The sequence below is a fragment of the Pinus tabuliformis genome, chromosome 9 (genome assembly GCF_031772625.1).
Source record: "Pinus tabuliformis cultivar Carrire ecotype Pingquan chromosome 9, CPIR1, whole genome shotgun sequence".
Taxonomy (NCBI): domain Eukaryota; kingdom Viridiplantae; phylum Streptophyta; class Pinopsida; order Pinales; family Pinaceae; genus Pinus; species Pinus tabuliformis.
The window spans coordinates 1,162,054,375-1,162,067,744 of NC_142307.1; positions in this window are offsets into that span (position 1 = coordinate 1,162,054,375).

Here is a 13,370-nt window from a genome sequence, read left to right on the forward strand (position 1 = left end):
AAATGGAACTGTTGCAGATAGGTGGACCATTTCTGATGGAGATCGTTTTGTAACCTCCCTTGTGTCTGTATGAATTGTAGAGGTCGGCGGTCTATTTGGATGACCTTTTCCTTCCCTAGAATGTAATGCTTCCATTGATGGTAGGCCTGCGCAATGGAATAAATTTCTTTGTAGTAAGTGTGGTACTTTTGGACTGTGTCTGAAAGTGTCTCACTGTGGTAAGTCATTGGATGCCCATGTTGAGTAAGAACTGCACCAATAGCATAGTCAAAGGCATCTATCACAATCTCAAATGGTTGTTGTAGGTCTGGTAATGTGAGCACTAGTGCATAATAGAGGTGATTCTTCAACTCGGAGAACATTCTTTGTTGGGCTTCTGACCAAAAGAACTATGCTTTCGCTCCACCCTTGGTGACTTGACTTAAAGGCTAAGTGATATGAGAGAACCCCAACACGAACCTACAGTAGAAATTGGCAAGACCCAAAAAGTTGTGGAGCTTTGTTAGAGTGGTTGGGGCTGGCCAATACCGAATGACTTGTATCTTGGATGGGTCCACATATAAACCCTACTCATCAATGATGTACCCCAAATATTGAACCTAGGTCAGGACAAAGGTTCATTTCTCCAAGTTAGCACACATCTTGTGTTGTCGAAGGGTTTGAAGGACCTGTTGAATATGGTGGAGGTGCTCTTCCCAACTCTGGATGAAGATCAAGATGTATCTAAATACACCACCATGAATGCATTGTTGAAGGGACACAAGATGTCGTCCATCAGTCTCGTGAATGTTGCAGGGGTGTTCGTCAAACCGAACTGCATGACCAACCATTCGAAAAGGCCCTCCTTGAATTTGAAGGCAGCCTTGCACACATCGGAGGGTTCGATAGCCACCTGGTGATAACCTGAATTCAAGTCAATCTTGCTGAAATATTTGTTCCCCTTGAGCTGGTCCAGAAGGTCATCAATCTGCGAGATTGGGTACCTATTCTAGACAGTGATCTTGTTCAGCGCCCGATGGTCAATACAGAGCCTCCAAGTCCCATCCTTATTTTGTACCAATACAATCAGGCTCCCACAAGGTGATGATCTTGGCCTGATGTGCCATTTCTGCAATAGTTCTTGAATCTGCCTCTTGATCTCATCGTTCTCCATAACAGAGCATTGATAGATCGGTCCATTGGGCAGGGGCACTTCCAGGGTCAAATCGCTAGAGTGCTTCACATGACAATGCAAAGGTACCCCTGTGGGTGAGGCAAAAATATCCTTGTACTCCTTCATGACCTTCTCCATCTATTTTTGTTGTGCAGAGGATTCCTACCTGGATGTCGTGGCCACAACCTTATTCTTGCCTTGGGGAAAAATCATAAGGAAAACAAATTTCCTAGTCTAGGAAATGATCTTAATGCATTACTTTGCAGTGATGAAAGAGATGGTGGTAGGCAGGGCTACCTCCAGTATCATGTACAACTTATTAGCCAAAGTAATAATCACAACTCGAGGTCTAGACTCATATAAAGCATGTCGCTTCCACAAGTATGGTTTTCCTAACAATACATTAGAAACTTCAAGAGGAGAAACGTCACATAGTACCTCATCCATGAAGGACTTGATGCTATAGGGAAGGCGACACTGCTGGTTGAGGCGAAGATCTCGTCCTTTGTGAAGCCACTCAATGCGTACAACTATGGATGTGTTGTAGTATTTAGGCCCAACTGCTTCATGACTTTTGCTAAAATGAGGTTCTTTTGGCTCCCGCTATCAACAATGAACTGCGGCAGAGAACCCTTCACCCACATTTGTGAGTGGAAGAGGCGTTCCCCCTCCTCTAGATCTTCAGGCTCAATTTTCTGGATCTTTGTGGTGGCCATGGTGGCACTCGACTATGTAACAATGAACTGCTTCCCTTTATCATTCCCCTTATCGGGTTCTGATTTAGAGTCGGAACCTGCGTCTGATTCGGAAGCCTTCGGTTCAACCACTAGTGACTGCTGGGCCCAACACTCACTTGTATTATGAGTGGAGCTCTTATGGAGCTCACACCATTTTCTTATGTCCTTCTTCGTCTTTGTAGTGTTTTTATTTGCTTATGGATTCGACGGGTTGTCCTGGGTAGCCCTGCCTTGGCTTGGTCCCTTTTTCTGTGGTTTGGGGACGCCTTTTACTTACTTTGGATTCGAATATCCAAAGTCCCACTTCTTCTTTTTAAAATTATGCTCAATATTTACAGCATACTGATACGCCATACAGAGCGAGGAAATGTCTAGGAACTCCATCTCGTCCTCGATGTACTTGTGTAGACAGCCACAGTACTTGAGAACCAAATGCCACTTGGTATCCTTGATACCTAGCTTCGTGCGAAGGGTATGGAAAGTATTTCTGAACTATGGCACATCTTGGTCCCTTCCCTATCGTAGCATGGTCCACTTTATGTATTTATCTTCATACCTTTCGATAGGGTAATATTGTTCCTTGATGTCATATCAAAAATAATTCCAAGTCGGTGCAACTGAAAAAAGCGAGGGTTCACTATCGTCCTTTTGTTCACATTAGGTTTCCCACCAGTCCTTGATGTGTGGGGTGGCTTTGAGAAGTGAAAACATAATATTTTCCTGATTAGAAAAGTCATGAACTGAAAAATATCCTTCCAATAGATTTAACCATTTATCTTCGGAATCTACATCTATCAAGCCTTCGAATATGGGAATATCGAAGTTAACTTGTACCTTAAAAGGAGTGGCGTCTCCAAAGTGGCTGTTGGATGAAGATGCGTCGCCTGTGGGTAGCCGTAGAAGGATCTAGGAAAATTTATCCATCATCGTGTCCCTTTGTCACTCGAGGGCTTCCTCGAGCAACATTTTGGAAGGATCACCTAACCCCTCATCTTTCTTTTCTTCTGCTATGTGAGGTCGTCGGGTTTTGCGAGGCTGATCCTGCAATGGTTCAACCAAATCAAGCCCTAACTCCTTATACCCTGACCTTATTGGGGACACGCAAAGAAAAATAGAGAAAGAGAAGACCCCTCTGATAGCATTAATCCGAACTTAAATAGGAACACAACAACTTACAGATATAATCATAAACATAGATATGCAGCAGAAAAACACTTCATTTCATTAATATAAAAATATTGAACTATGCTTACAAATAGAATGGAAATAAGATAGCTCGGGCGATGATAGCTTATCTCTGAGAAGAGATGTGGCAGCTACATGCCTCTAAACTGACTTATAATGAGGCACAAGGGCATTTTTATTATTGAACAATAAGAGAAAACCCTAAACAACAAAAACCCTAACCCGAGGAGATGTAACACCAAGAGTTTATGGGTCTCGTTGGGGTTAGTTAGGCAGCGAACTTCCTGGGGTCGTAACTTGGTCATATTATCTTCATTTGACACATATGATACCTCCTTGGAAATATCTCTCTGAGGACTACAGTTGTTAATGCAATTGTTGTAGCAATCGTTGAAGCAATTTTGCCAAAAAAAACGTCGTTTAGGGCCTCAAAATGGCTCCGGATGTTAAGGACCCAAAAAACTGCCAAAAATAGTAAATTGTGCTACAATTAAGGAAATATATGAAACTGACTGGGGGGTCTAGGTGGAATAGGTGGGTAGCCACCAATATCCACCTCGATCAGGCTCATATTATCCTTACATATCTAGATGATTCACTGCTTATTCCAAACTTTGGTCGAAACACCTTCATGATTTGCGTACCGTGTTTCTTCAATGTCGCAAATATAACATTCACCTCAACCCCCTTAAGTGTGTCTTTTGTGTTCCTATCAACCGATTTTTGGGCTTCATAGCATCCAAAGATGGTATCACTCTTGACACATTGAAAGTTCAAGCCATTCTGAACTTCCTTCTCCTCATACCCTTCGCCAGTTATAAATCCTTCAAGGAAAAGTTAACTTTCTTCGTTGGTTTGTTCCTGACTATGCCACCACAGCTCATGGTTTCCTTAGACTCCTTCTATCTAACATTCCATTTATTTTGGATGACCAATATCAATAGTCATGTTGATGCCCTCAAACGTTCTCTCACTTCCGCTCCCTTATTAATCCACCCAACTTTGAGAGGGATTTCATCTTGTACATCTCTCCATCCACCTATTTGGTCGTTGGGGTCCTCATATAGGAATATTCTGCAAGAAATGAGCATGTCATATACTATGTCAGTAAGAACCTTAATGGATGCCCTATGTCCTATTACCATGACAAACATTTGGCACTAGTTGTCATGTTCTCGGTTCAAAAACTCTGTCATTATATCCTTACGCATACCACCAAATGTGTGACCAATTCCAACCCCATGGATTTCCTGTTGAGTCGAAGGATCATTAACGGGAAGTATGCTCCTTGGATCGTTATCCTTCAAGAATTTGATCTCAAATTTATCACACCTAAGAGTAAGAAAGGTTTAGCCCTTGCTGAACTTATTTCCGAATTTCCCATCGATACGCCTGATCCGCTTGTAAATGATGATCTTCCAAATGAACTATTGTTTGTCGTTACCTCAGATGATCCTTGGTATGATGACATCCTTATATATCTATGAACCCATAAATTTCCCTCCCACCTCACTCGTGATGTTCGACGACATATTCAACATCAAGCCCCTCGCTACCTCCTCATCAGTGACGACCTTTATCATCACGATGTCGACATTGTCCTTCATCGTTGTCTCACCCATGTTGAAGCTGAGCAAGTGCTCAATGCCTAGCACAATGGTGCTTCTAGTGGTCACCTCTCCAGAATGGCCACTACCCAGAAAATCATGCGCAGCAGGTACTTTTGGCCTTCTCTCTTTAGTGATTGTATTGAGGCAGTCAAACACTGTCCTAATTTCCAATTAGTCACCCCTAAGGCGCGAGCTCCAATTGCTCCCCTTCATCCTGTCATTGCATCCAGTCCTTTCTATAAATGGGCTATTGACTTTATGTAGTGTCGACCCCCATCAACTAAGAACAACCAGTATATTATCATGGTCATCGACTATTTTACCATATGGGTTGAAGTCATGCGAACATTCAATAACATCGCAGCTACTACAACCCTCTTCTTCTTTAATCATGTTATCGCTCGATTCGGGGTTCCGTAAAAATTGGTCTTCGACCATGGTCGACACTTTGAAGATGATATATGGCATGAGCTATCGGCCTCTTTGATGGGCTTCAAACATCAATATTTGTCGTCTTATTATCCCAAGGAAATGGCCAAGTTTAAGTTGTCAATAAGATCCTTAAGATTATGCTTCAGTAGACGGTGAATAAACACAAGACCAACTGACATTTAATGCTCTTCCTTTCTTTGTGGGCCTATAAAAATTCTATCAAGACTACTATCGGGTTTGTGATGCAGGAAAGTGTTCCCTCTGCGGACAGAGGCAACCCCTCTAGCCCTAGAGTGGGTCTAGTCACAAACAAGGATAGATCAACAATAGCTTTCCTTAAACAGTCATAGTTGGAGGCCTACCTCAACCGGTGGTCAATGGAGTTTCGTTGCGCTGCTCCAGCTTCCGCTTCCTTCTCCTAATGAGTAATCAACTTGAAACAACGCAAAGGAAATACAGCAAAGCATGTAACCGGAACAACAATGATCTATTTACTCACAAAGTCAAGAAGTCATGATCTACCAAGTACATCACATACAATACATAGGAAAACATCATTGATTGCATTAATAATGAAATAAGAGTAAGCTTACAACCAAAGTCTTGACGTCACAAGCCTTCTCAGAGGGATCCAGCCAGCATGTTCCTCAAGAATTCACTCTTTGAAGATGGATCTCCCAACATGCAAGTCTCTCTCACTCACAAGTTTTACACAAGGTTAAAGGCACTTCACAACCCTCCTCAAGCTATCAACAATCCCACACTTGTCACACTCACACCAGCTATCTAGAAAACTCACAAGCACTAATAGCACTATCAGCAACCATATAGTAATGGTGATTGTTTAAATAGGAGAAGGAGTCTCCATGAAAGGTGGAAGAGTGAGCTTATCTCCAAGGAAGGTAGCACAAATGATGGAACAGCCACGCCAGAGAAAGGAGGGCGACATAAACTATGCCAACAACCAGGTCTGGAGTCATCTAGAAGGCCGACTGTTGGAACAAATTCGCCCAATCTAGATCATCGTGGGCACATAACTGATCTTCTGCACTAACATTGCTATTGAATAACCTAGCTAATTAGGTCAGCGCTGAAGATTACAAACGACCTCGCGCTGGCACATAAAATCGAGCCATCGCGGGAATCAGGTGTACTTCTGTGATGGCAGTGCGTCCGGACTGTTTTGGAGCACCCTTCAGCACGTTTATTTAGCCAACAGACACAATGAGGCAGAAACCTTTGGAAAAGTGGGTCATTTGGCAACATCAGAGAGCATTTGTCTAATATGAGCATGTATGACTTTGGACACATGACACAGTAGGAAGACTAGGATGAAGACAGTGACAAATTATTATGTAACAGATGCCCCCTAAAGTATGAAGCCCGAGAGAGAGGGAGGGGTGAAATGCTTTATGAAAATGACTGAGCTGGAACACCATCTGGAAGAACCTGCACACAAGTACAACTGATATCTCTAATGATGAATTACATGTAGTCTAGGCATGGGCGCAGCCATCCAAAAGACATACAAAATAGTTCTGTGGTATGGACGCAGCCATCCAGCTAATGAGACCATGACGATGATAAAGGTATGGTCGCAGCCATCCATGAAGACTCAGGTCTGATCGTAGCCATCCATCAATGAGTCATGTAATCATATACCAATCCACGCAGCCCGAACATGTGTAATCTGATTTCGGGGTCTGGAACCCATCCGCTCATAGTACAAATTCTAGCATGCGAATAGATGTGCTGAGGTCGAGCATGACAGAAAATCGCTTGATTGTCAGTCAATGATGAAAACCGTTAACAAGCGCGAGAGAAACCACCAATAATTCCAATGGCTCTCAAGGTACTGTCTAGCACAATCCACGAAGTGTGAAAAAGGAGCTGAAGTCGAACACTTGTGGATTCACCCAATCGACGACCAATGATGAGAGTCAATCGTCAGGTGCGAAGAACTTGCCATTGAGGCATGCAAGCTCTAAGGTACCAAAGGGGATCTCTAGATCAATCTCCTGGATAATGAGCTGATGTCGACAGGAGACGACTCGTCGCAAGAGGGCCATAATGTTTCCCCCATCAACGACACGAGATAAGGAACAAGTGGCAGATGGCGAAATAGAGTATCAGAGGAGAAGACGAGGGTGTAAATTGCAGATGGATTATACTCTTGAACATGTCAGCGACACAACTCTGGGGGGGGTGGCAGCATTCAGGCACCAAGGGATCAGAGGCTCGAAGGAGATGGCATGAATCAGATGGAATTAGGCTAGAATGATGACCCAAACCCGCAAAAGGCCAAATGACGATGGATGGATGTCCCAACCCGACAAGAAGCAAAAGTGTCGATGTTCAAGAGTGACTAGCTTCCATAGACAACCAATGATAAACCTGTTGTTGAGTCCAACCTAGTAATATTTTAACAAGCCCTAGGAAGGAGAAGCTCGAGTCTTGTCATGGTGACAAGTCAAATGTCATCAGGGTTTCACGAGTCCGACATAGGTAAAACTCAGAGTAGTTTTCATGTTTAGAGAGTTTGAAAAAGACACAGAAAAGAAAACTCCAGGGGGGTCCTTTTTCATAGATTTGTGTCTCTCGAGCCTGAAAAAGTATAAAATAATACTCAAAAGAACCGCCCGACCATTACGATCGAGGAGTACTTTTCGTAACTAGTGACTTCGACCCGAAAAAGTAGAAAAGCGGTCAGAAGCACGTCGTTTCGTAACCGATAGCGAGCTTGAAATGACAAAGGCCTGACAATCTTTCATTTTTACACGGTCGAAAAAGAGCTTCAAGGCAACCGTCTCTTATTTCGTTTAACGAGTCAAAAAAGGAAAAACTCAGCAATCTTTTCATCTTTTACGAGTAAGAAAAGAGCTTAAAGGAGACTCGTCCTGGAGGAACGAGTGGTATAAAGGGTAGCAACTAGTTCCGACAATGGTGGAACTACTCAAAACATGTAATGGTCAAGAGGCTAGCTAATAAAACCACTCATCGTTGTGGTTCCTCAGGAAAGGCAAAACAACCAAGTGAAAGCATATGATTGGCCAAAGAGATGGTGGCGATGGAATGAAACAACCAAGGCTCATTTAGCAGAATTTAGCGTATAAAAGGCAATCACGAGATGTAAATCAGGTGTGGGTTCATTTTTACACAAGCTTGATCCATGGAGAACTTTGTTTGGATTCGGTTTCATGTTTACACAAGCTTGGAACGAAAAACTATGCTTGTTATAAGTTCGCATGCCCCCAGCATAAAGACACAAATCGAGGTACATGCCCCCCAAGCTTCATTGCATTCAACGAGGTGGATGGAATGAAGGTTCACTTTCAAGATCTTGGAAAGACTCGACTTGGATTTTACGAGATCTTAATCAAAGACTCGATTTGGAAAAGGAGGAGTCATTTCATTTTTTAATGAGGTTGACATAGTAAAAGAACTATCCTCATAAACCTTGTTTCATTTTGTAAGAAGCTTGACACAAGAGAAGGAACTGTGCTCGAGACTCCTTGTTCCATTTTTCAACGAGGTTGTCACAAGATAATAACCATCCTCATGTCTTGTTTCATTTTTTAACGAGGTCGACACAAGATCAGAACTATCCTCAGGACTCCTTGTTTCATTTTTTAACGAGCTTGACACAAAGTTAGGAACTATGCTCATGACACCCAGTTTCATTTTTTAACGAGGTTGAGATAGGAACAAAGTATCCTTGTGAGTCCTTGTTTCATTTATTATTGAGCTTGACACAAGATCAGGAACTATGCTTGTACCCCGGTTCATGAGCCATTTGAGAACATGGCTCCCAAGAAGTCTTCACGAGATGGAAGAAACACACACTGGGAGGAATACATGTCATGATGCACCAATGACAGATCAGGTTCCAATGCCCCCAGTACATGATGTACGAGACCATCTGCATGATCAGTAGCAGATGCGGAGACGGAACGGGTAGCCACATAATTGACCTGTGGCAAAGAAGGCACTGCTTGCGAGCAAGAACCAAGAGGGGATGACAGCTGCACAGGAGGCACCGGGGGACTGAAGAACGATAATTGATCTATGGTCACCATTCTTCCATCGTGTGGAAAACAAACCACATGAAAAAGTGAAGAGATAAGGGCCCCCATGGCATAAACATAGTCACGGCCAAGGAGAAGACTGAAATCTAAAGCACCTTGGACAACCATAACATTGATACAGACGGTTTTGCCCCCCAAAGTAACAGGAAACTTTGGGAGGATCCCTAAAGGTTGACTGGTTCCTCTGTCAAACGCTAACAGATTTTGTGCAACCAGCACAAGCTGTGGAGAACCCAAATCTTGCCAAGTAGTGGAAGGCATAAGACTGACAGATGCACCCTCATCCAAGACAGTGCCAGGTACTGCCTTATCATAGGCATGTACTGTAATCTGGAAAGGCACATGGGATGGAAGGCGGAATGTAGTCAAATGACTCCAGTCGAAGGAAATGACTGAACTACTTGGTGGGGGAATCGTATGATTGCCCCCCTGCTCTACAGGAACCGAAGAAGGACTCTAGTGATCAGCAGGGATAGGAGGGTCGTTCTCAAACTTAGGAGAATCTAATGAGACAAGTGTTAGAGTCGGTCTGGTCAGCCCTCTGTCAGAGATCAAAGCTCTTTGTGCATTTCAATTTTAGGTGTCCCGCACCATCCACTCAGCTGCATTTCGCTAGGGACATGCCATGATCTGATGGAGATAGTCAAGCTAGTCATTTTCCCTAATGTCTGGTCCCTGCTGGTTCAGGTCATTGTACATAATCACTGAAATTTCATGATAGTCAAGGTCTGGTCATACTACAGGACAAAGTCATTTTTATGGTTGGGTCTAGGAAATCATCAATGTGGTCCTTGAAAAACATGTCCAGAACAAACCATGCAGGCCCGAGGGAGAGCTTATACAACTACGGTTCAGTAAGCTTCATCATCACCTGAAGAGACATCGACTCTTAGAAAATTCAAACAAGGTCAACTATGACAAAATTTTCCAAAAATCGTTTGTTGACATTTTCAGATGCAATCATGGATTTCAAAGCCAGAGGCCCAGTCACACAGTCCCCACAAAGAAATGCTGAAAATTTTATCATGAGAGCCAAAATTTCAAAGAAAATAGGAAAAACAGAGTGTTTTAGAGTCAATAAAAAGTGCAAAACATAAACATTATAAAGTGGGTTTTCAAAGAAGAAAAAATTGAACCCAACTCTCTCAAAGCCTAGGCCCTATATATATTTGTTTTGACCCAAAACTAAGTCATTGTGATATGAAAAAGCTTGAGAGAGGCATTATTTAAGAAAAGAGAGCTAAGTAGGAGGAATTCGAGTAAGTGAGGGCAGATTTCTAGGTGGCGCGGTGCATACACCAAGGCGCGCGATGCACACGGAGGACGCAATGCACCGGCAGCCAGCCCACAGTGAAAAATCAACAAGGGCGCGACGTACCCAGGGTGCGCAACGCACTGGGCTTGGCGCACGACGCACACAGCCAGGGAGCTCAAAACACTTGCAATTTGGTTTTATATCCTGATTGAAGGCTAGCGAACAAGAGGTAGGCTCGAATGAAACCTCTTCTCTGTCAATTTGGTCAAGGGTGGTGTTTCTAAGATGTTGAATAATATCCAAAACACATTTTCCATCTGTCACGCGGAAAGAGTCGTTAGTGCGGACACAACCAACCTTCCTAGAAAGCCTAAGACTTTCTAATGACAAACAAGACAAATAAGAGCAATCCTTCCCTAAATATGCTTTTACAATATGAGAAATCAAGTGTTTAGATCCTACCTGTAATCCAACGTTGTTGCAGTAGTCCAGTTTCGTTGATCCGGATGAGCTCCTCCTTCCCTTCGAAACCTGCATTCACTAACAATCAAACGATTAAATAGCACCTGAATATCACATAAAGTAAAACATATTTAACATATAGACCAAGGAGTATATGAAACAACTCATAAATAACAAATTGTTGAGAAGAATGGACTAATTTGTATTAAAAGGTAACAAAAGGAACCATTACAACCTGAGCCTTGGTGTTGTGCAAGCTCCTCCCAGGGTCCACAAGAGTTCTCCCTTACTCTGATCAGCTCACCCACCTCCCAATGGAAACAAGTAATGATGGTAATCTCTCCTCACAAGCTTCTACAAGGAAGTCCTAATTCCAGTAGCATCTACCCTTAGGAATGTTCAGCTTTCAACCTTCTCCCCCTTTGGCCCAATGCCTGTATTTATAGTGCTCTAGAGGAAGTTATTCAGGTCCACCATCAATGGGATAAGCCCCTCTTTGGATGGGATAGCTCCCCTATTGATGGGATAAGTTCCTCTTTGGTAGGGATACATGAACCATCTGGAGGCGCTTCATACACGTCAAACAAGCTTCTAGAAGGCTCTAGAAATGACCACAAGTAACTTTTTTTGAGTGAAACTTGCGCCTTTTGACCTTTACAGGAGTACGCACCCACCCCTTTACATACAGAGCGTACAAGTACGCAGGTATTGTGAACTCGGGTTGCGTACACGCAGGTAAGGTTAAGAGAAACTGCGTACCAGAGATAATTGACTTTTAATGACTTTTCTCTTCTTCTTGAAGTTTGACATGAAGAGCAGAGGCATGAGACTTGCCAAGGAGGATAGTATGACAGTGGATGGAGCCAAACTAACTGTAAATAGTCATGGTGACATTTTTTAGTGTAACAGATTGCCCCCTAAAGTGCGAAGCCTGTAGTAGATTAGGGTTTTTATGATCTAGGAAGGGTGAAGTACTTTATCATTTCAAGGAGTATCTTGCGAAGGACCCGGTCAGAACCTACAAATATTCAACACAAAATACATATATAAGATGATATCATCGCTGAGGTAGGCATTCCCATACTCAGATTGAAAACTTTAACTAACAATCTAACTACTGCTCTGATACAAGAATGATTTTGCAGTACATGACAATCATAGACTTTTGTAGACACAGTATGGATGCAACCATCTGTTTATGATTAGTCTACTGTATAATGAATACAAAACTCCTCGCAGCCTGGATGGTGGAAACTAGATCCAGGGTCTTCATTTCTACTTCCCGAATTGGTACAATTCTATCCATGCGAATAAATGAGTTGATGTCGAGCATGGTAGAAACCACTTGATTACCAGTCAATGATGTAAACCGTTAACAAGTGTGAGAGAGACCACCATTAATGTCAATGGTTCTCAAAGTACCCAGTACAATCCATGAAATGTGAATGAATGAGTTGATGTCGAACACGTCACGGAATCCTTTGATCGAAAGTTAATGATGTAAACTGTCGTCAAAGGTGAGAAACCTGCCATTGATGCATGCAGACTTCAAGGTACTGATGATTTCTAAGTCATCTTTCTAGATAATGTGTTGATGTCGATAGAAAGCGACCCGTTGCAGGCAATCCCACAACACGAAATCATTGTTCAAGTTGAAGAAATGTTGCTGTAAGGACTGACTCAGGGATGGTCAAATGGATGACAAGTATTTTGCATATGAATGGTTTATTTGCAGAGACCTCTTGAACACATAACGACACGACAGATGGCTTGATGACGATTGACCCAAAGTTAATATCCAGAAACGGTTGAAGACTTTCAAAATGGTTTGATCAACTTTAAGGCAAAGGATTTCCCAACCCAGGTGAATGGAAAGTGTCATGTTCAAGAGCGATGTTAAGGTTCTTCTGTAACAAAGGATAAGAAATTGGTTCATTCTTCTCTCTTTTCCCCCACCATTTCTGGCAAGTACCTCTTTATTTTTTACAAGCTTGAGGAGGATAACATATGCTTGATTATAAGCTCATCCTTCGGATGAGTACAACTTAGTTTAGATTTGGACCCTAAGAAGGAGTGGTCCATTCCTGTTTGTAATCGAACAGGCCCTTTACTGTGAAATTTTAACGAGTCCAGTATAGGAGAAACTCGGCGTTTTTCAATTTTAGAGAGTCTGAAAAAACTAAAGAAGACTCCAAGGTGAACTTTTTCGTAAATTTGTGTCTCCCAAGCCCGAAAAAGTATAAAATAATACTTGAGAGAACCGCTTGATCTTGCGACCAAGGAGTACTTTCATGATTAGTGTCTTTGACCTGAAAAGTAAAAAGCGATCAAGGACACGTCGTTTTATTTCCGTATCGAGTTTGAAACGACAAAAACCCGGCAATCTTTTCCTGTTTTTACGGTCAGAAAAGAGCTATAAGGGGACCGTCTTTTAATTCTGTTTTAACAAGT